Below are 23,158 nucleotides of genomic sequence, written 5' to 3' on the forward strand. Positions count from 1 at the left end.
TATATATATATATATATATATAACATCTTTAGTTCTGTTTAAGTAATGCCCCTCAAAAACCTTGTGTAGCCCCTCGGGAGCTACATCAGAACTATGGGATGAAAAATTGCATTTGCTGGAAGGAGAAGTAAGTGATCACAACTGAAAACTCTCCTGAATTTGCCAGAGGTTTGGTTATCACATCTGATGACCGTGCCTGGGAGCATCTGCAGTAGCTCTGTCCTCCTGGTTCCACTAATTTCTCACCTTGCCTATTTTGGTCTTGCACACCCACACCCAACTATTATATAGATGAGAATATTATTTACATTCTGGATGGAAGCCTTCCATGACCAGTCTGTGCCACATACCTTTGGCACATCAGAGTTTCAGACAAATGAACCACTACAGTAAAAGTGGTGGAACAAAGCATTGCAAACAGAAATCCATGGTAGTGCAGAAGAAGAATGTGACCCTGCTTCATAAACTCTTCATACATGTAAGGTCATAAAGGAAGATTTATTTACCCGTATGTGTGCAGTAATGCAAGAGCAAGGTCCTTTTCTTTTTTGTATGTGATTTTAAATTTATTCCACTGATTGTAACAGCGCTACAGAATCTGCAGGCACTATATAAATAAATGTAATGTCCCCAGAATGTAGTGACTAGACCTTCACAAACCTGATGCATGCTAGAGGATGTGTAACGGTGTAAACTCTAGAAACAAGTCCAAGACACCGTCAGTGAGAGTTATTCGGTTCTATGTGGCGTCTTACCCATATTTTAATTCTTGGATTATACAGAAATATATCACATACATCACAGAATGCTTAACATATCTCAAGTAAAAAGCGTCCAATGAATACATGAACAGAATGTATGGGTATATGAATGTATGGGGAAAGCCAGCTCCCTAGGGTTATAAAAGCTCTCTAATAAAAAAATAAAAAAAACAGCCCTTTGCTTTGACTAATGAAACGTGTGTGTGATCTACATATAGTTTAGACACATTAAGAGTGATAAGAACCATTTGTATGTTCTACTATCATCAAACTTTTATTAACGTTGGTCCAGTTGGATTAATCTAAAAGATGTAAATACATTTGCCCAGGTTTGCATCATGTAAGGCGGCTTCTTTATTTTTTTAGATGGGGGGAATGACAGAATGATCAATGTAAAAAAAAAATCATGTGCAAAAATGTGCTTTCGTATCTGTCTAGTGGAATTTTGGCAAATTAACTCTTTAATACATATGCTAGCTGAGTAGTCAATTTAAGCTTTTCTGATGTCCTTCTTGCAAATGCATAATATATGCGTGATATTCTTATTGACAATTAATCCTAGCATTTGCTCGGCAATCGTTCCGAGGTGTGGGGGCTGTCAGGCTTTTGTTATGAAGTAATATTTGTTATAGGTACTGATTTATGTTTTTCTTGTATTGATATATGAGGTCACAAGGCAGTTCATGATCAGGAACCTGTAATCGTACATCAGAATGGTATAAAATGACCTCACCTTCCTAACAGTGGTGTCGCTACAGGGGGGAAAGGGGGGGCCGATCTTACGCGGACCGCACCTCGAGCCCTGCTACTTACCTGTGGGAGGGTCCACTGTACTGCATAGAGGAAGCGGAACCTAGCAGAGTTCACGTGACATCACATGATTCTGCTCCAGTCCTGCTTCCTCTGTGCAGTACCAGAGAATGCAGAGGGAGGTCGCGCCCTCTGCTGAAGTCTGTGAGCGGCATCGAGGAGCTGCAGTGCAGGTAAGGGGGTGGGGAGGGTGTTTGAATAAGTATGCGTGATTGAGGGAATTAATCTGTGAATGAATGAGTATATGAATGAATGAGTGTGTGTGTGTCAGGGTCCGCCGCAAGAGAATCCTCGCTGCAGCAACTCACCTGAGTACCCGCCGATAGCGGGTACTGTCTCCCACGCCGCAACCTCCATCTTCCCGGAACCAGCTCCGTCAAACTGTGTTTAGGCGCTCGCTCGCACCCCCTCCTGCCTCTTCTAGTTTCCTGCACGACATAACCTGGGGAATGCACGTCAACGGCACCACGCAAGGAGGAGGGGCGACATCTAGTGGAGGATTTATAAACTGGCACTGAGTTTCATTCAGTGCTCAGTTATTTTCCCTGACAGAGCTATTTAGTTTGCGCTCCCGATATTGTGATTTCTGGTTTTGACCCTTGGCTTGTATTTCGCTTATCCTGATCTCTCCTACCCCGAATTTTGGCTCGTCTTATGGATTTCGCTGCTCTCTCCTGCCCTGACCTTTGGACCGTCTCTGATTTTGCCTTAGCCACTAAACCTTCCCTCATCTTCTGGAAGGTAGCCTGCGTACTGGGTTCCTCTCCTCGCTCCTACCAGCCTGACAGTGTGTGATAGCATGGATGTGTAAGTGCTGGAACCTAGGCATGATGGGACTGTGATTGCTGTTAGCAATCACACGCCTATCATACCAAGTCAGCCAGTACATGCTGAAACCTAACTAGCTGCCCCCCTTGTGTATTGATGCTGCCAGCAGTATGGGGTCTGCACATCACTTACAGCCACCCTGTACCAACATGTACTGGCTGACTTGGCATGATAGGAGTGTGATTGTTGTGTGGGCAGTGTGGACGCCAGGGCTGGCTTTGGGGTGTGCAACCTGTGATCTATGCCTGTAATTTAGGGGGTTTTAAATATACCTTTTAATGACGTGTTTTCATGTGAATTCCAATTGATCTATACCTGCAAAGCTGGGTTTTTGCGTTATTCTGTAGATCCATATCTATATATTTCCATACATTATTTATGTATACCTGCAAATACAGGGTTAATATGTCTTATTCAGTTGATTAATACCTGCAATGCTGTTTCCATGTATTTATTTGATCTATACCTGCAATGCTACGTTTCATATACTATTGTATACCTGCAAATACAGGATTTGTATGTCTGATTCTGTTTATTTGATATATACCTTCAGTGCTGAGATCACAAGGGAAGTTCAATTGATCTGGGTTTGTGTGTTGATCTATACCTGCTATCGGCAGCAGGGTCTCATAATTATATATATATATATATATGGGCAGCAGGGGCTAGTAAATGGGTTTTAGATATGTGGACATGGGCGCAATTTTAGTGCTTGCCATAGGCGCTATTTTCAGTAGATACGCCCCTTTTAATTGCACATGTTTTTTGTCATTGAATAAGGATCTCTGGCCAATCACTCCAGCTTTTCGATCTTAGGCTGTTATATCTCCTAATAAGGTACACAAACTGTGCAGCAGAAGAAATGTCTGGTACATCTAACTAGCAAACAGTAATAATCAATCTAGAGCATGAGAGCACATTAAAAGCAACTCATCACTGTGACGTCTTATGATGAAATGGTATTGTAAATTGTAACAAGAACCAGGAGGTCTAACAGCGCTCAAGATCTTGGTATTAAAATACTTCTCCTTTGGGAAAAAGGTCTCCAAAAGAACTGAACACATTTTGGTGATTTCTTGTGCTGACTGTGCAAGATCTGCACAAAAAAGATAATCACTGTGTAAGAGTTTTTGAAAAAACAATAATATAATGGCTGTAAAACTACAGCCTAAGTGCTCCTAGTGAAATACCCCAAATTTTCTGCTTTCCAAAAATATAAATAATCTAGTCTGTTTATTATGTTTTTGTGATTATCTTTACAAGCCAGCATAACTGTTAAAATAATGCAAGACTTTGAAACAGCAATGTATTCCTTCTATATACCTAATATTTGCCTTATAATTGACACAAACATATGGGATTCTTATACATAGAAACTCACTAACACACACCCGATCTTATCCCACTTACACATCCATGCTTACACACAATTACACAACCATGCTCTCTAGCACACACAAGTACATATCCATGGTTTCACACACACACACACACACAAGTACACATCCATGCTCATACCCACACAAATACACATCCATCCTCGCACACACCCACACACATCCAAAGCCTGACTTTGGGAGGGGCACTCACACTAACACAAACCAAGTGTGAGAGTGGAACAACGGTGGAGTCCGAAATGCAGGGACGTAACCCCAGGAGGCGACAGAAAGCTAAATGCAGCTTAGTATAAGGTGCAATGAAGTAGCCGTAGTCAGGAACGTAGCCGAGGTCAGCATAATAGAGAGCAACAAGGTCAAAATCGGAAGCCAGAGTCAGGAAACCAGGAAAATCGGGAACGCCGTTTAGTAGCCAAGGGTCGGGTAACGGAGGGCAGCAGAGTCGAGGAAAAGCCAGGTTCGGTACACAAGATAACACTAGGAGATCAAAAAAAATGCGCAGGAAGCTCAATAGGAAAACAATCACTGAGCACTGAGCTATGCTATGGATTTTAAACTTGCTATAAGTAGCGTGTGAGACGCCGGGGAACCTCGCCCCCAACCATGATGTCATCCATGCGCGTTCCCCGGCGTCACCATTCAAGGGCGCACAAAGTTTGTTGAAGGCGCGCGCGCGCCTAGTGGCAGGATTGCTGGCAGAGGAGGAAGCCAGAGATGCGTCGCGGGATTCAGTCTGGGGGGAAGTGGCATATCAGGGGTATAAGGCATATCTGGGGGGAAAAGAGGCATAGTGGGGTCAAAGTGGCATATCTGGGGGAAAGAGTGGCATATTAGGGGGTTTAAGGCATATCTAGGGGCAGAGTGGCATAAAGGGGGTTTAAGGTATATCTAGGGGCAGAGTGGCATATCTGGGGGGCAGAGTGGCATATCTGGGGCAGGGTGGCAAGCCTAGGGCAGATGTGCATAACTGGGGGCAGGTGTGGATAACTTGCTGGCACATTGGCATAGAAAAAGGAAATAAAAGCAAGAAATGCATTTTTCTCAATAATAGTTTTTAGTAAATATGAAAAAATAGTTTACATGTAAGTTCATATTTACTAGTAAAACTTTTTTCAATATTATAATTTATTGTTTTCTTTAGCGGCACCATCATATTCCGTAGCGCTGTACAATGGGTAGACAGGACATAACAAGTAGTATGTAACATAACAATTTGACTTATAGAGACAACAGGTGAGGAGGGCCCTGCTCAAACGCGCTTACATACTAAGGTCTAGGGTAGTCATATATTCAGGTTTTTCTTTTTTCCTATATTGATATTTAAATTTTGTGGGGTTGTCTTATTATCGGGTCGTCTTATAATCGAGCAAATACAGTGTATCATACACAACCAGGGGCCACAAATTCAATTACCATGTTATATCTATTAATAAGGCACACAGGCTGTGCAGCAGAGGAAATTCCTCACATATCCTACTGGCAAAGGAAAATAATCAATCTAGAGCATGAGAGCACATTAATAGTAACTCATCACCGTGACGTTTTATGCTGAAACGGTGTTGGGAATTGTAACAAGAACCAGGGGGTCTCCCGTGACTTCCCTGAGGATATCCGGCCACGAAAAGGTCTCCAAAAGACGTGGCTGGTGATGGGTGTAATGGGGTGAACTAAAAGAGGGAAAGACTTGCAGATTTATTAATGTGTCTTTTTACATGAGTTGTATTTTGTTCAGTATGTTCTGGCATTTCATTCTTTATTTTATGTGTTTCTACCCTTCCCTATGCTGTGTGCCGTCCCATAGTAAGATGAGCATGTTATCCTGCACGCCCTGTAGCTTCCAAAAATCATACGTGTGGGGTATTTACATAATCTGGAGATGCAACTGAACACATTTTGGTGATTTCTTGTGGACGCTGTGCATGATCTGCACAAAAAAAGATAATCACTGTACAATGAGTACATGCTGTACAGCATATTCTAATAAATCTTGTGTTTTACGTACTTTACCAGTTGCAGGCTTTATACTTTTTTCCTTATGTTGCATATCACGAGATACTATCCTCCACATCATTCTCTGTGAGTGAACCGTTATATAGAAGGATTGATACATTCTGCCATGAAATACATTGTTGCCAATTGCTGATCACAGTGTTGTTGATTGCCAAATACTTTCAGTGGCTGATGATCTGTTGCTGTGAGAGCGGCAAAGCTTGTCTTGTGAATATCCATTTCTTCTACATACTGGATATAGTAGTAAGAAAAAAATCTAAATCCGTCCAATTATTCTCTAAATATCACACGCGCGGATATAAGATGTGGGGCAAGGTTTGGCGGCCATCGAGCCACTGGGCAACCCTCTGATGAGTGGAACCTTGAGTGCCCCTCTTTTAGGTACCCTACTGACTAGTGATATGCTGGAATTATTATTTCTCTCTGCCCTCCATGCCAACAGATTTTATATGCTTAATTTATTAGAATGTATATACAACAAGGCAACATATACTATATGTTTGTTTTTCTGGCATGTTTGGTTTTGGTATTTGTTCATATACTGTATGTATTGGGCTTCTATACATGATGTATATATGTGTGCATATTCAGTATTTACTTGATTATAAGACAAGGTTTTTTTCAGAGAAATAGAGGTCTGACTACGAGACTAAGATCCAGATTCCTGTCAGCGCTGCAGAGGACCCGGATCCTCCTCTCTGGCAGCCGGTGGAGGTCTGTGCAATGGGCTTCTATGACGGAGCACCGGCATCACATGACCTTACGATGTTCATTCATAGAAGCCCCGGCGGAAGTGCGGGCAGCAGCAGCAGAGGTTGTCTGTGCGCATCGTGCCAGCTGCCACCACTACACACCAAGGAATCTGAAGCACAGGAAGAAGTCTAGGGAAGCACTGTAGGGGGGTAATAGTGGCAAATGGGGGTATAAAGGCTTTCTGGTGGCAGAGTGGCATATAGGGGGTTAAAAGGAATATCAGGCAGACAGAGTGGTATAAAGGGGGTTAAAAGGAATATCAGAGGCGCAGAGTGGCATATAGGGGTATAAGGCATTTCTGGGTGGCTGATGTGCATAACTGGGGGCAGGTTGTCAAATAAAAGGAAATAAAAACAAAAAAATTTTTTTTTTATTAAATATGAAAATATAGTTTACATGTGATTAATATTTACTAGTAAAACTTTTTTCTTATAGGGTAGTCTTATATTCAGGCTTTTTATTTTTTTGATAAATTAATATTTTGGGGTTGTCTTATAATCAGGGTCATCTTATAATCAAGCAAATACAGTATATACATACCTGAGAACTCTGAGGATTTGCCTGGAGAGTTCCTAGGTATGGGCATATACATATATATATTTTTTATATATATATATATATATATATATATTATATTGCAAGAACTGATGGACCAATGTCCCTGAAATTCTTGGAGTTTACTGAAGCAACAATCGCTCTGATTACGTAGAGTGGTCTATTGAGTGGAAGGTTGACTGAACTGACCAAACTCAACTAAGGTGGAATACTCCTGCATTCACAAACCAATGCGCATACCATAATTGCTCGATTATAAGACGACCCCCCAAAATCTGAATATTAATTTATGAAAAAAAGAAAAAGCCTGAATATAAGCCGACCCTATAGGAAAAAACAGTAAATGTTAATTCATGTAAACTATGTGAATATTGTTTGTTAATAAAAGCTATGATTGAGAAAAATATTTTGTTTTTATTTCCTTTTTTTTCAACCTGCTCCCCCCCAGTTATGCACATCTGCCCCAGGCTTGCCACTCTGCCCCAGAAATGCCTTATACCCTCTAAATGCCACTGTGCCCCATGATATGCCTTTTAACCCTCTATATGCCACTGTGCCCCATGATATGCCTTTTGACCCCCTATGGGCCACTCTGCCTCCAGAATTGCCTTATACTCTGGCATTTAGGGGGTAAAAAGGCATATTATGGGGCAGAGTGGCATATACGGAGGTATAAGGCATTTCAGGAGGCAGAGTGGCGTATAGAGGGTTAAAAGGAATTTCTGGAGGCAGAGTGGCATTAAGGGTGTTAAAAGGCATTTCACAGAGCACTCTGCCTCCAGAAATGCCTTATGCCCCCCCATTTAACACTCCCTCCTCCAAACTTACCGGTGCTTCTGAGTCCCCGGTGCTTAGTCGGGGCAGCGTGTAGAGCTCTACGCGATTCGTGTAAACAACTTCCGCTTGAGCAGACGTTGTCTACGTGAATCGCGTAGAGCTCTACACGCTGCCCGGACTAAGAACCGGGGACTCAGAAGCACCGGTAAGTTGGGGAGGGAGCATAGCACAGGAGGCTCTAGGTCCCCTGCATCGCTGCGGGGATCTGGATCTTAGTCTCATAGGCAGACCTATTTGCGGTCTGATTATAAGACGACCCCGATTATAAGACGAGGGGTATTTTTCAGAGCATTTGCTCTGGAAAAAACCTCGTCTTATAATCGAGCAAATACGGTATTTTGTTTTTGCTTTGTGACTAGAAAGCACTACACCTGATGTACACAGTGTGTGATATGTATTATTTTAAGTGACATATCACCATTTAATAAGGGCCACTGTCATGAATACAGACAGCTTTGTTAAATTAAAAGACCCCTTGTATTGATAACATTTATCCTTTTAACATGCATTTGAGATATAAACTCGGTTTGTGTATTTTTGAGTGAAATTTCATCTGTATGTCGTATTATAAAATTTATCTAAAAAAGGGTTCTTCTTTGTAAGATGTTGCAGCCCAGAAATGCATGGCCTGACTAGATGGGCTGAAGGGTTTTAAGTGCCGTCATATTCCATGTTTCTGTGAATGGCGCTGGTGTTTAGATGTGACATTTCTGAATGCTAGGTCCACTTTAATTTTTTAAACCAAGTTTATATTCTGATTATAAGCTTTTCATCGCATAAGGCACATTGCGGATATCCCAGTTTCCCTTTACTTTTTGTTTCCTTATTCAGTGCTTGCTGTCACTGTTTACCCATTTATGTCAAGCAGTATTTCTACAGATAAGACTTTACCATCTAACCTAAAACTGCACTCGTGTACTACCACATGTTCTAAAAACAAATCTTTTCTTCCCTTCGTTTTCTTTCTTACTTTTTTGTCTCATGTTTTTTAGTTAGAAAAAAAAAATATTAACCATCTTTTGTTTTCTTCTTGCAGGAGTCTTGCAGTTTGTGGAAATCACCGCCGGGGTGTTGGTGTTGATCTGTGTTGTAGCATCTTACGCAGTTATTACTGGGTACACATCCGCAGCTGGCTTTAGTACGTTCAGTATCGATTCCGCATACAGTCCTTTTGAAGGCAATGAGCTACAGCAAGTGCGGGAGATGGACATGCAATACACTCAGCTGAGGGCACCAGGAGTTTATGGCGGAGTGGCTTTCAGCATGCTGCTGTGTGCATTTACTATTTTATTCCTGATTTTGGGGGCTAAACCATTACACAGTGTCTCCGTGCGAATCCTCTTTGCAGAACTGATTCTTGACGATCTTGCGTTCCTGGCGTATGTTGTTGCAGTCGGACTTTACCTGTACTTTATTAAGCAGGTAAACTCAACTGAAATCTGCAAGGCTAAAGAGAGAGAGTTTATGCGGGCCGTGGCTACACCTGGATGAACTGTGAGGTGCAAGGAGGGGATGCAGCTGTTGCTATATTTGGCCTGATTGCTGCTTGCCTGTACCTTCCTAGCACAGTATTGTGTGGTCTCTATATCAGAACTGTGCGCGACTTTAAGAAAAATTATCTGCATTATGAATGTCCTCCTGAACCCTGCAAGCAAAATGAACCCAGGGTTCGATTCACATAGGTTTCATCCTAGCACACTGGTATAATACACTTTGACAAACAATTGTGTAATTTTGTGCTATATCCTTACTGCCAGTGTTACATGAAAGAATTTCTCTTTTTATTATATGTGTGTGTTATACAATCTCATATACATATACAAAATCATAGAATAAAATTTATTTTAATTGAGGCTTACAACATTTTTAGCTGCTTATAGGTAAAGGTATTTTAATACCCATTTGTAATCATGTGTAAATGATTGTAAATATGTAAACTATTTTTACATAGTGTGAAATGTATGTCTTTTTCAAATAAAGTAAGTAAAAAATACTTTTCTTGTTGAGCTCTGAATGAGAACTCCAATCAAGCCACTATGTATATTTATGTCATAAGAATTACTTACTATAAAAGATCTACAAGAATGTCCACAATCTCTGCTAGTTGTGTATGTTCAGTTTCGTAAAACAATGCACACTGTGAACATAAAGTGTGTAACCACAGCTAGTCTCAGCAACAAGATGCTAGCAGTCATGTGTTCTTCCTACAGAGACCAGGCCGAAATGGTGGCACCCATTGGATCCCTTTACTAGGGGCAAATCATCCTACTGGGACCCATATCCATGTGCCCCCTCTTTTCTTCCCTGATGTCTTTCTTTCTAAGGGCAGAATTTTTGGTGCACATGAGTGTACCACTATGTTTTACAGACTTTAAAACTCACTATAGCTTTTAGATGAAATAGTAAGGCAATGCAGAGAGTGTATTTATAAATTAAATTGTAAACACACGTTGTGAAAAAACATAATAGTGACAAAAAAGGTGGATTTAGTCAATGTGTTTTTGACTCGGGTGCCATTAGGTCAAGCACTGGCCCTATGTATTACAAATGTCTGATAGATGGAAGTGCTAAAGCATTATTGTAAATGGGATATTTGCATGAAATCATCAGATTACAAATTTTGCAAATAGCAGATGTAATGTTAGTACATAAAATGAAAAACATTAAATACATTAAAGCTGAAATATACTATATGAAATAACTATAAATACATCCAATTATGTTATTTCAAAGTGAGCCAGAGTGTGCCTCAATAAGGTTAGAGGAGGAAGTATTTTAACTAACTTTGTCACTGCGGCTCATGTTCTCTTCTCTTAACGAACTGAGCTGACCAAGTAATTGGACATGAGCCCAAACAGGCTCACTCAACTTTCATCTACTATTAAGAGGTGTTTTGCTACTACAGTATTGGGCAGATTCCATAGGACATGTTTGCAGATAAGTCTTTTATGCAATCATGAACAGAAGTATTCACATGTTATTCCAACTGGAGCAAATATATGGTGATGGTATGAGTTGTCGTTATTATTAAGAATGTGGTTGGAATGGGGGCCCTGGACTTATAGGGAAAGGTTATGTTTTTATATCTATACAGAAGTTTGCTTGTTGTGTGTCTCTGTTGTACTTTTGTCACAGTCAAAGTTCCCTGGCCGGCGCAGAGTTGTAACACAGAGAACTGTTGGCCCAGAAGTGTGCTTGGTGGGGTGTTCACAGTGTTTGAAGGGCTGTGCCCAACTCCCTACCCAAAACTTGTCTAGTGTCATCATTTACTAGGAAAATGTGGGTGGTGGGCAGTGGCATTTAGGCCTAATCAGTCAAGGAAACTGTACCAATGTAACCATGTCATCTGTGAAATGATCAGCTTGGTCAATAGATTAATAGACCACACTCGAAGTTTAATTGGTTGGATTTTAGGGCTCTTATATGAGTACAAGTCCTTCAGAGATGTGCCTTTGATACTGATGTTCCACTTACTCTACTGGATGATTGAGCTTGTACAGTCATAGCCCCCTTTATAACTTTTACTCATTAATGTATATTTATAAAATGTATTGGCACCCTTATAATGTAAGACATTTCAGTAAATGGACAGCTGCTTTCTCTTCGTACTGATGGTGTTTGGGAGATGTTTCTAGAGGTTGCATCTTAAAACACTGTTCCTGCACAGCACTAAGTAATAATAATGGTAAATCACCACTAGCAACTGAACCCTAAGATATCACCTAAGTGTAGATTGTCTTCTTTAAGTGTTGTTACTGTGCAGCAGGGTTTACCCTTCATAAAAAAAGAACTTAAATTATAAAGAACTTAAAAAAACTCCCCCTAAATGTTTTTTTTTCTTCTAATGTAAAACTAAAGTAGTTATCTGAGAAAGAATGCAACAAAAACAAAACAAACATTTAATCTGAATCATTTTCACTTGCCGTGCACAAGTCTTCTGGTCACTTCCCATCATTTGGTACATGTGTATCAGAGATGGTGAGTGTAGGAGCTGCATGATTTTCTCAAGGCTCAATGTTGATGCTCCAGGATCTTCAAGCCAATTTGGCACGTAGAGACTTGTGAGATAGGATGCAACGTGAAGTCAGAGTGTATGCATGTGTGTAGTGCCTGTGTCTGTTATACAGTTTAAAGCTTAAAGCAGCCAATCAAATCAAATGAACGGGTATGCAACTGACCAAGACTTTCCAGTCCAGTTTACATATGCACATTGCAGAACAGAACAGAACTAAAGGAGAGAGGGGTAACTGTGTGTGAATGAACCATTGCATAGAAGGATCGATACATTCTGCCATAAAATACGTTGTTGCCGATTGCTGTTGATTACCGAATACTATCAGTGGCTGATAATCTGTTGGGGTGCGGGGGTTATGCAGAGCTTGTATTATGAATACCTATCCTCTCTACATACTGGCTATAGTAGTAAGAAAAATCCATAACTGCATAACAAAAATATATAAAAAGTACATAAATTTTTTAATTTGATAACAAAGTGGATTTTTAAGCATCTGCTTCTGCAGATATTTACCGCCAGATAAAAAGTGCCAATATTTTTTCCCCCATTTTCACAAACACACTGCAGTGCATTTTTTTAATACAACAAACCCCATTAGGTTGTGTATAGCATTATTCTCTACATATTACATGCGCAGATATTTTACGATGAAAAACTACAAGTGCTTTTGAGTTTTCAAATTTACTAAAGAGGAAAATTGCTGAAGTAAATGCGCAAAAATCTACAAAAAAACTGTAGATTCTTTATAACGGCGAACCCTAACTGAACCTTTGTTGGTACCATTCATTGTTTGAATCATTCAACCGTTGTTTGCCACTCAATGGCACTCAAGTTTGCCAAGGAATTGAACCTGTCATCAAGAACTAAGGCACAAGACCGTGCAAAGATATCACGGATTCTGGTTCACAGTAAAAAAAAATAGTACATTTGTGAAACATTTGTCTACAAACAGGAATAGCTGTGCATCATAATACAAAATCATCATGTTCTTCATCCTGTGGAAATTGTGATGGCTGTAGCAGAAAACACAGATATTTTATCAATGCAATCATTATTTATTGATACATAGATGTGATGTTATTAAATACTTATAAATTATTATTAATTATTAATTATCTATACGAGGCCTCTTGGCTGGCCCTCCGTGGCCACTGCTTTCTTCATGAGAAATCCTCTTCCTATTTTGCTGGACTGAGTTCTTGTCACAGCGCTGCCTGGACCTTCTGCACTGAGCCATTTCCTCGTAAAAGTCATGGTAGACAGAAATCTTGGCTCCAGTCAGATTATTTATTCGTTCCATGTGGCTGTGGAACTCTGGTCCATGGGAAGCATCCTTCTCTGTGATCATCAGAAGGGCGTGGATCATCTCATGAAGAAGCGTTTGCTCCAGATCTCTCCTCGGCCTCAAACTCAGCAGGGGCTCACTAAGGTGTATGGTGCACAAATTTCTGCTTTTGTCATAGCGACAAAGCCCAGCAGCCGTAATCATCCTCCGATTCCACTTCACCTCCACGTGGGTTAACTTTCCCCAGAAAAACAGGTGATTCAGCTTCAAAAACAACTCACGGATATTGTCCGTGGGGTCCAGAAACTCCCAAAATGGGTCAACCACTGAACTCCCCTCTGTTTTTAAAGAATCCATAGCACTAGCAACAAATTACACTGCTGGTAATCTCAGAAAAGTCTTGTTGAACAGCTCTCTCACACAGTAATATCTGTGCCACAAACAGAATGTCATCGTGTCATCACAGTGCCTTGATTTCCAGGCATAACGATGACATCATAGTAGCTGCCATAGTAGCACTGAATGTTTACACCAAGCTGTGAGCGGTTTTTAAAATAAAAAATAAAAAAAGCTAGGTTTAAGGGGACCAAACATGTTACTATTTGTGCTAAAGGAGAGGGAAAGGAGAAAATGTAAGCAATGTAAGCAATAGGACCTCATAGGATAACCCAAAATTATTAAATTAGGGAAATGAGATTCCAGTAGGAATGAAGGCATTTGGCTATGCCAATCATGGAAGAATTCTTAATAAATTGCTATGTTTGCGTTTTTCAAGTCAGTTCAATAGATAAGGAAATGGCTGAGTGGCAACAGACAGAAGGCTTTATTTATGGTTTATATTCAGAGGAAGGTCTTAGTACTGGAAGCCACATTTATGAATATTTTTAATAGTGATATTACAAAAAGGTCTTAAAGCTATAGCTTGTAATTTTATTGCATTTTATACAAAGGTCTGCTACAGGGCAGACATTCCTGGGGGGGCAAGACGGGGGGCAAATTATTTAACCCCTTTAGTACTGTGGGATTTTAGTACTCTAAAGTATTTTTGTTATTTTTACCATATGTTGGTTTACTGAATATTCCTCTTTTCCGTATTTGATAATATTTTCCTGTGTTAGCGTGCTGCTGAACCAAACTGAAATCTCAGCTTTTAAGGTATTATTTTTGACATCTTTATTTTTTTGTAACTGAAATTTAAAAGTTCATGTGTCTCTCCCAGCTTTGCAGAGTGCTTTGGGTGAGATGCTCTGCAGTCTCTTGGCCTTAGCTTTTTTTCTCTTGATGGTTTGTTGGCCTATTTAGCAGCTCTATTTTACTAAAATGTTTTATGTAGGGTTCAGTTAGGGCTGTATGCATTCATTTACTTTCATTTCTATTTGTCAATCAGAAGACAACATGACATTAAGAAGGGTGATATCTCAACAACTTCAGATTTCAATAATTGTTGCCTGTTCTAATTAACAATTATTTCTAATCATAAAGTCAACACTCTCGGCAGGCTGCACAACCAATACCATGTGTAGCGGTATAACCCCTAGTGTCCCAGACACCGAAAATGAGAGCTGTTTACTGACATTTTTAAGTTAAGTTATGCAAAGCTGCCCCATGGCTTGGTACACTGCCCCCCAGATTTGCCTTATACCCTCCTATATGTCACCCTGATATGCTGCTCTGCCTCCCTGATATGCCACTTTGCCCTCCCCGATATGCCTTATACCACCCTATATGCCCCCCGACTTACCGATGTATCTTTTGTCTTGTACACCATGCGATGTGTGCAGACAACCTCCGCTGCTACCTGGGCCGGGGCTTCTGTGACTGAGCACCGGAAAGTCACGTCACTCCGGTGCTCCATCATAGAAGGGACCTGAATCCTCCTCTCTGGCAACCGCCGGTGGATGTCAGCACGATGTGCACAGACAACCAATCAAAGAGACTCCACTGGTGCAAGATCTCAGCAAAAATGTAAAAATTAGGATAAAATTACACTTACAACAAATTTTGGCACAACCAAATGTTATGCACAATCGCTTTTTGTTGATCTTGCTCGCAATAAACAAAAATTGAAATGGTCCCAAGCTGATCTCAACGCGTTTTGCCAAATTCAAGTTTGGCTTCCTCAGGAGCCCCTGCCCTAGAAAGAAAGAAGGGCCATCTAAGGTAATAATGAAAAGAAACAGAAATTATTAATAAAAAATACATAATTATTACCTGATTACATGTCAGTGATATATTAAGTCACTGATTATTGATCGGTCTCCCTGAACTTATTAAAAAATATTTTAAAAAGTTTAAAAATTGAAATGCGCATGTTCCAGTTTTGACTCCACAATATCATAGAAACATGACTTTTCTATGCATGTGGGGTATCGCTGTACTCGTGGGGTGTTACAAATCAAGACCTATTTTGTTTTTTTCACATATCCACTTTAACATGGTGAAACTGCAAAGTGGATGAGAAAAATGTTTTCTTTTTTTTTTTGTTAGACTAAATTTGGAAGGCGCTGGTGTGGAATCAGCCGATATGCCCCTAACTAGATTCCCTCAGCTGTCTAGTGTTTGGAAATATATAGTTGTAGGGGGTTAAACTGAGATATGGGACTTCTACTGTTTCTCAAATGAGACCTGGAGCCAACAAACTGAAAAATTCCATGTTTGAAAACTGAAATGCGCATGTTCCAAATTTGAACCCGCAGTGCCAAAGAGACATGCCCTACCCATTCATATGGGGTATTTCTGTACTCGGGGGTTGTTTCTGAATACAAATCACAAGTTATTTTAGTAATTTTACATACTTAGGGGGAAAAATTACTGTTTGTTAAAAATTAAAAGAAAACATTTTTGCTGTAATATTTAGGACAGACTGGGACTAAAATGGTTAAAACAAAAGTGTTAAAATGCCCCAAGCAAACTAATTTGTCAAAAATTTCAACTTTCAAACAATATATATTTTTGTTTAACAATTTTTCTTTTTCTAGCTGCTATTGGGGCGCACATACCACATTTAAAAAAATCTTGTTTGGAAACAGAGATGCATGTCATTCATATTTAACCCTGTAAGTGCCAAAATAAATAAAAATACCGGGCATATGTGGTGTTTCCAAAAACAGGGCAAATACCTAAATACACTTTGGGTTTTTCTCCCATTTGCCCTGGTTATATATAGTTTTTATAGGTGAAACTGTGAACACTTTCCCTTTTTCCCCTAGATATTTTTCATACTTAATGATGGTTTATATTAGACTTGGGCACCAGGGGGCTCTTCGTGTTTGTCTTCGTGCTCGTCTTCGGGGGGAAAAAAACCTTCGTATTCCGCGAATATTCGCCAGTGCCTGTCTTCTCTTCGGGCGAATATTCGCGGACATTCTTCGTGCTCGTTTAATCTTCTTTTCCTTCCCGGTTGCCTAGCAGGGGTTAATACGGGGTTAACAACACATCGGAGCAGCATCAGCTGCCGTGAAGGAACGTGTGTGCAACTCTATTGGTCGTTTCGGCAGGGGGCTGGTCTGGCATCAACAAGTGAATTGCAGAACGCACTTCATTCGTTGATGGCAGGCCAGCCCCCTGCCGAAACGACCAATAGAGTTGCACACACGTACTGAGGTGTACTGTACACAAAATGACCTAGAGACAAATGCTCCAAGGAACTTGGCCTCCGTTTATCATACACAGTCACACATCCATAGATGTTTAATAAAAGAATAGGGATTATTTTACATTTTTAAATTGATTTTGGACCACTTGTAATACATGCCTAACATTTGCTACCTATTCACAATGGCATACTTTGCAACAACCCAACTTTTACTGGACAGGACTGGAAAAAAGCAGGACTGTCCACCAAAATCTTAGGTGTGTTGGCAGGTATGCGGATGGAAAAATGTTGGACAAGAACTAAAAAATAGCTTAGGGTTAATGTACGGTTATGTTTAAGATTAGTAGCAGTGCACTGGTTTGGTTAAAGATGTATTATGTCTAAATAATAATTTAATTTTAATGGGTTTTAAAAAATTAAGGGGTTTATTTAAATGTATTTTAAAGTTAGATTTATTATTTAGTACTTTATTATATTTATTTAATGTTTATACTAGTGCTACCTACCGAGCTATAACTACCAACGTGTATTTGCATACCTAGATAGCTAAATTAGATGGGACAGGACTGGAAAAAAGCAGGACTGTCCCTGAAAAAGTTGGGTCTGTTGGCAGGTATGTGGATGGAAAAATGTTATAGTATGAAGTGTGAGTTATAGCGTTAATGCTAGTGAGTGTAGAAGTGAAGGCCAGGACAAATAACAAGAGGAAAGGTCCTTGTGATTTGTGCATTGTACGTGTATGTGTTATGTGTGTTATGTGTGTTGTCACTGTGTGTTATATGTGTTATGTATTATGTCACTGTGTTATTTGTGTTATTGTGTGTGTTATGTTTGGTTGGTTGGTTGTGTATCAGAAGGAAAATAATGAAATGGAAATGGAAAAGGAAATGGAAAAGGCGAATAATTGGCGACCCACTCACCTGTTTCACCCCAGAGCAAAGCATCCAAACACTGTCAGTCCTAGACGTTTGGCAGCGGACTTCCAGAGCTCAGACACAAGGCCCTAGCGTAAGCTGGCCACTCCGGCGGAGGTAGCAGGCGTTGCCACACCGCAAACAGACGCAGCCAGGGGGGAGAAACTGCCCTTACCATTAGGGACATTTTGGGCATGACTCTAGCCAGGAAGCGAACTGGCACAGAAGAGATGCTGGCACCACCACAACCACCACCACCAGCAGCAGCATTGAAAAATGGGAAAGGCGAATGAGTGGGCAATTGGCGACCCACTCACCTGTTTCACCCCAGGGCAAAGCATCCAAACACTGTCAGTCTTAGACGTTTGGCAGCAGACTACCAGAGCTCAGACACTAGGCCCTAGCGTAAGCTGGCCACTCCGGCGGAGTTAGCAGGCGTTGCCACACCGCAGACAGAGGCAGCCAGGGGGGAGAAACTGCCCTTACCGTTAGGGACATTTTGGGCATGACTCTAGCCAGGAAGCAAACTGGCACGGAAGAGATGCTGGCACCACCACCACCAGCAGCAGCAGTGAAAAATGGGAAAGGCGAATGAGTGGGCAATTGGCGACCCACTCACCTGTTTCACCCCAGGGCAAAGCACCCAAACACTGTCAGTCTTAGACGTTTGGCAGCAGACTTCCAGAGCTCAGACACTAGGCCCTAGCGTAAGCTGGCCACTCCGGCGGAGGTAGCAGGCGTTGCCACACCGCAGACAGAGGCAGCCAGGGGGGAGAAACTGCCCTTACCGTTAGGGACATTTTGGGCATGACTCTAGCCAGGAAGCAAACTGGCACGGAAGAGATGCTGGCACCACCACCACCAGCAGCAGCAGTGAAAAATGGGAAAGGCGAATGAGTGGGCAATTGGCGACCCACTCACCTGTTTCACCCCAGGGCAAAGCACCCAAACACTGTCAGTCTTAGACGTTTGGCAGCAGACTTCCAGAGCTCAGACACTAGGCCCTAGCGTAAGCTGGCCACTCCGGCGGAGGTAGCAGGCGTTGCCACACCGCAAACAGACGCAGCCAGGGGGGAGAAACTGCCCTCACCATTAGGGACATTTTGGGCATGACACCAGCCAGGAAGCGAACTGGCATTGAAGAGACGCTGGCACCACCAGCAGCAGCAGCAGAATTGGGAAAGGCGAATGAGTGGGCAATTGGCGACCCACTCACCTGTTTCACCCCAGGGCAAAGCACCCAAACACTGTCAGTCTTAGACGTTTGGCAGCAGACTTCCAGAGCTCAGACACTAGGCCCTAGCGTAAGCTGGCCACTCCGGCGGAGGTAGCAGGCGTTGCCACACCGCAGACAGAGGCAGCCAGGGGGGAGAAACTGCCCTTACCGTTAGGGACATTTTGGGCATGACTCTAGCCAGGAAGCAAACTGGCACGGAAGAGATGCTGGCACCACCACCACCAGCAGCAGCAGTGAAAAATGGGAAAGGCGAATGAGTGGGCAATTGGCGACCCACTCACCTGTTTCACCCCAGGGCAAAGCACCCAAACACTGTCAGTCTTAGACGTTTGGCAGCAGACTTCCAGAGCTCAGACACTAGGCCATAGCGTAAGCTGGCCACTCCGGCGGAGGTAGCAGGCGTTGCCACACCGCAAACAGACGCAGCCAGGGGGGAGAAACTGCCCTCACCATTAGGGACATTTTGGGCATGACACCAGCCAGGAAGTGAACTGGCATTGAAGAGACGCTGGCACCACCAGCAGCAGCAGCAGAATTGGGAAAGGCGAATGAGTGGGCAATTGGCAACCCACTCACTTGTTTCACCCCAGGGCAAAGCATCCAAACACTGTCAGTCCTTGGCGTTTGGGAGCGGACTTCCAGAGCTCAGACACAAGGCCCTAGCGTAAGCTGGCTACACTGGCGGAGGTAGCAGGCGTTGCCACTCCGCAGCAAGTGCAACCAGGGGGGAGAAACTGCCCTTACCATTAGGGACATTTGAGGCATGACACTAGCCAGGAAGCGAACTGGCATTGAAGAGACGCTGGCACCACCAGCAGCAGCAGCAGAATTGGGAAAGGCGAATGAGTGGGCAATTGGCGACCCACTCACCTGTTTAACCCCAGGGCAAAGCATCCAAACACTGTCAGTCCTTGGCGTTTGGGAGCGGACTTCCAGAACTCAGACACTAGGCCCTAGCGTAAATTGGCTACACCGGCGGAGGTAGCAGGCATTGCCACACCGCAGCAAGTGCAACCAGGGGGAGAAACTACCCTCTCCATTAGGGACATTTGAGGCATGATTTCAGCCAGGAAGCGAACTGGCAAAAGATACTGGCACCACCACCAGCAGCAGCGTTGGAAACGGAAAAAGGTGAATGAGTGGGCAATTGACGACCCGCTCACCTGTTTCACCCCAGGGCAAAGCATCCGAAGACTGTCAGTCCTTGGCGTTTGGGAGCGGACTTCCAGAACTCAGACACTAGGCCCTAGCGTAAATTGGCTACACCGGCGGAGGTAGCAGACGTTGCCACACCACAAACACGTGCAACCAGGGGGAGAAACTACCTTATACATTACAGAGAAAAAAAATTAACTTTCCAAGCTAAGAGCTGGGTAACCCAACTTGGGCAGATTGAATTTAAGAAAGGCAATCTGCTCCATCAGATGAGGTGCCATGCGTGAGCGCTGTGGACTCAGTATGTTTCCAGTCATAGAAAACACGCGCTCACTTTGAACAGTGGTTGGCGGACATGATAGTAGCTGCTGCGCAACCCATGAGAGTGCAGGCCACACACTCTTCTTTTCATCCCAGTAGCTAAGAGGATCAACATTAAGCACAGAAGGAACTTCACAGAGGTAAAGTTTGACCATTTCAGCAGCACTACTCTCCTTTCTGCTGCTAGCTCTGTCAGATGGTCCAACTATACTCCCAAGTGCCTCTTCCCAAAACGCAGCTGCTCCACTCAGCTGTGTTGTGATGCTTGTGGCACTGCTGCTGATGCTGCTGCTAGGAGTAGCAGACCACATCATCTCTTCCTCCTCCTGCACCTCTCCCTCCTCGGACAGCATTCCCATTTTACGCTGCCAGTCACGCACCTTGTTGACCAATTGCTCCCGGTAGCTACTGAGAACATTAAATTTCAAAGCTAGCTTTCCCTTAATTCTTGGATCGCAAAGGCACGCTAGCATCATTTCGGGACTCTCTTCCATTCGTTTGCGAAGGTGTACTTTTAGCAGATCCTTCAGCTTCCTGGCTATGGCTGCTACGTCAGGATGTAGAGTGCCACCTTGAACAGCCTCACGGTTTCCAAGGAACACATCCATCTTGCTGCCTAGATGGGAGAACACTGGGATTACCTGGGCCAGACTGGCAGTGTTTGAGCTTAAATTTTCTGTGGCATCCCTGAATGGTTTAAGGACTGCCACTAGCTGGGCGATCACTGTCCAATCCTCCCTATTCAATGGAGAGGTAATCCCAATATTGTGCTCTGAGGCAAGATTATGGATTGCCCTCTGCTGCTCCAAAATCCTCTCCAGCATGTCTAACGTGGAGTTCCACCGTGTACTGACATCCTGGCGTAGGCAGTGTACGGGAAGACCTGACCTCTCTTGCTCTTCCCTCAAAAGTTGGCTAGCCTTAACACTATGGTGAAAGTGCCCAGCGCTCTATCTGCAGCGGGACAGAACTACTGCTGCCACATTAGTTCCTTCTGACATTGCTGCCTTCACTACAAGATGGATGATGTGGGCTGCACAGCGCACACCAACAATATGACAATCTCGCAGCGCTTTCACCATATTGGCACCTCCGTCAGTTACCACAAAACCAACTTCAACATTGGTGCCCGCCTCTGCTCCCACCCAAAGGCTAAACATTTTCCTCATTGCATGCAGAATATTTTGGGAAGTGTGCTTTTCATCCATCACTTCTGCATGGAGAAGGAAAGATCGGTAGCCTGCTGCAGCAGCTTCCTTAGACACACCGGGCTGCCACCAGTGTGCTGTCAAAGAAAGAAAGGCATGCTGGCCGCTAGGTGCACTCCACAAATCTGTAGTGAAATGAACACACTGACCAGCAGCCTTGGAAAGCTCCTCTTTCACTGCTGCAACACAGGACCGATACAATGAAGGGACAATGTTCCTGCTGAAAGTGGAACGTGACGGAACTGTATATTGTGGAGCCACAGCCGCCATCAATTGTTTGAAAGGCTCCCCTTCGATCATAGAGAAGGATGCCCCTCCAACAGCAATGAACTGACCAATCAGTCGCGTTACTTTATTGGCCTGCTGTTTGGGCATTGACCTTTTGGATTGGAATGCCACAAATTGTTCCAGGGTGGGCTGGACATGCAGTGCTCCAACCTGCCTTGGTCTCTGGCTGCCAGCACTAGCTGCTGCTGCTGCTGCTGCTGCTATTGGCTCAGAAGAAGAAGCTGTTGGGGTTTTTCCACGGCCACCAGCTATGCTGCCTGCACTAAGTTTTACTTCTGCATCTTTCCCCAATAGCACAGCGTTGTGTTGAGTGCTGAGGTGATGCTTCATGCTAGCACTGGTAAAATGGCCAGACACTTTCCCTCTGCTTATTAGCTTCCCACAATGTTTGTACTTTCCATAGCGCCCTTCTTCAACATTTTCAAAGTGCTCCCAAATTGGGGCGCGCATAGCCTTGGAGTGTGCCTTGGGTGCTGCTCCTACTGCTCGGGGTGGATGAACAGAGGCAGAACTCTGTGGAGGTGGGACTGGTGGTAACAGTACTGGCCATAGTGGGACTGCTAAATGCTTTAGATTTGCTAGGTTTTGCTGCTGCTGCTGCTGCTGGTGGTGGTGGTGATGGTGATGATCGTAGCGGAGAAGGTGGAGGCTCAGGGGAAAATTGTGCACTAGTCATTTGGACACTGCTCCCTGAGGAATCTGATTCCTGACCACTCATCTCCTCTACTTCCTCTGGCTCATAGTCTAGCTCTTCATTAGCCAGATCGAATGGAATTCCTGCTAGGCTGGAGCTAAGACTGATATCGTCGTGAGACTCGTGACTAGTAGTAGTGCGAGCAGGAAGAATAGACTCTGCACTTGGCCTCTCAGTCTCAGGCTCCTCTGCTACCTCGCTAGGTGGAGTCCCACTATGTGTAGCCCTCTCTCTAACTGTCTTTACAAAAATGTTGTAAGGACTTGGTGGCTTGCTAGAGGTACTAGGAGGACATGGCGTGGCGGTACCAGTGGGAACAGTAGGTGCAGCACTAGTGGTGGTAGAGGCGGTGGGGGTGGTGGTGGTGGTTTTCCCTACAAAGGAATGAGATCGCTTTTGTTTGGGACCCCTCTGAGTCTTGCTGCTAATTTGGCTCTGCTTGGTACCTTGCATGCTGCTTGTGGATGGGGAAGATGCTGCTTGGGGCAAAAGGCA

At 43.1% G+C, this 23,158-nt stretch overlaps 1 pseudogene; it reads left to right on the forward strand.

The window, feature by feature from the left end:
- LOC149302527 (MARVEL domain-containing protein 3-like) overlaps positions 1-23,158 on the forward strand; it is a 54,027-nt pseudogene that overhangs the window by 18,759 nt on the left and 12,110 nt on the right.

The sequence above is a fragment of the Sceloporus occidentalis genome, unplaced genomic scaffold (genome assembly GCF_023333645.1).
Source record: "Sceloporus occidentalis isolate IW3139 unplaced genomic scaffold, rSceOcc1.0.p SCAF_18, whole genome shotgun sequence".
Taxonomy (NCBI): domain Eukaryota; kingdom Metazoa; phylum Chordata; class Lepidosauria; order Squamata; family Phrynosomatidae; genus Sceloporus; species Sceloporus occidentalis.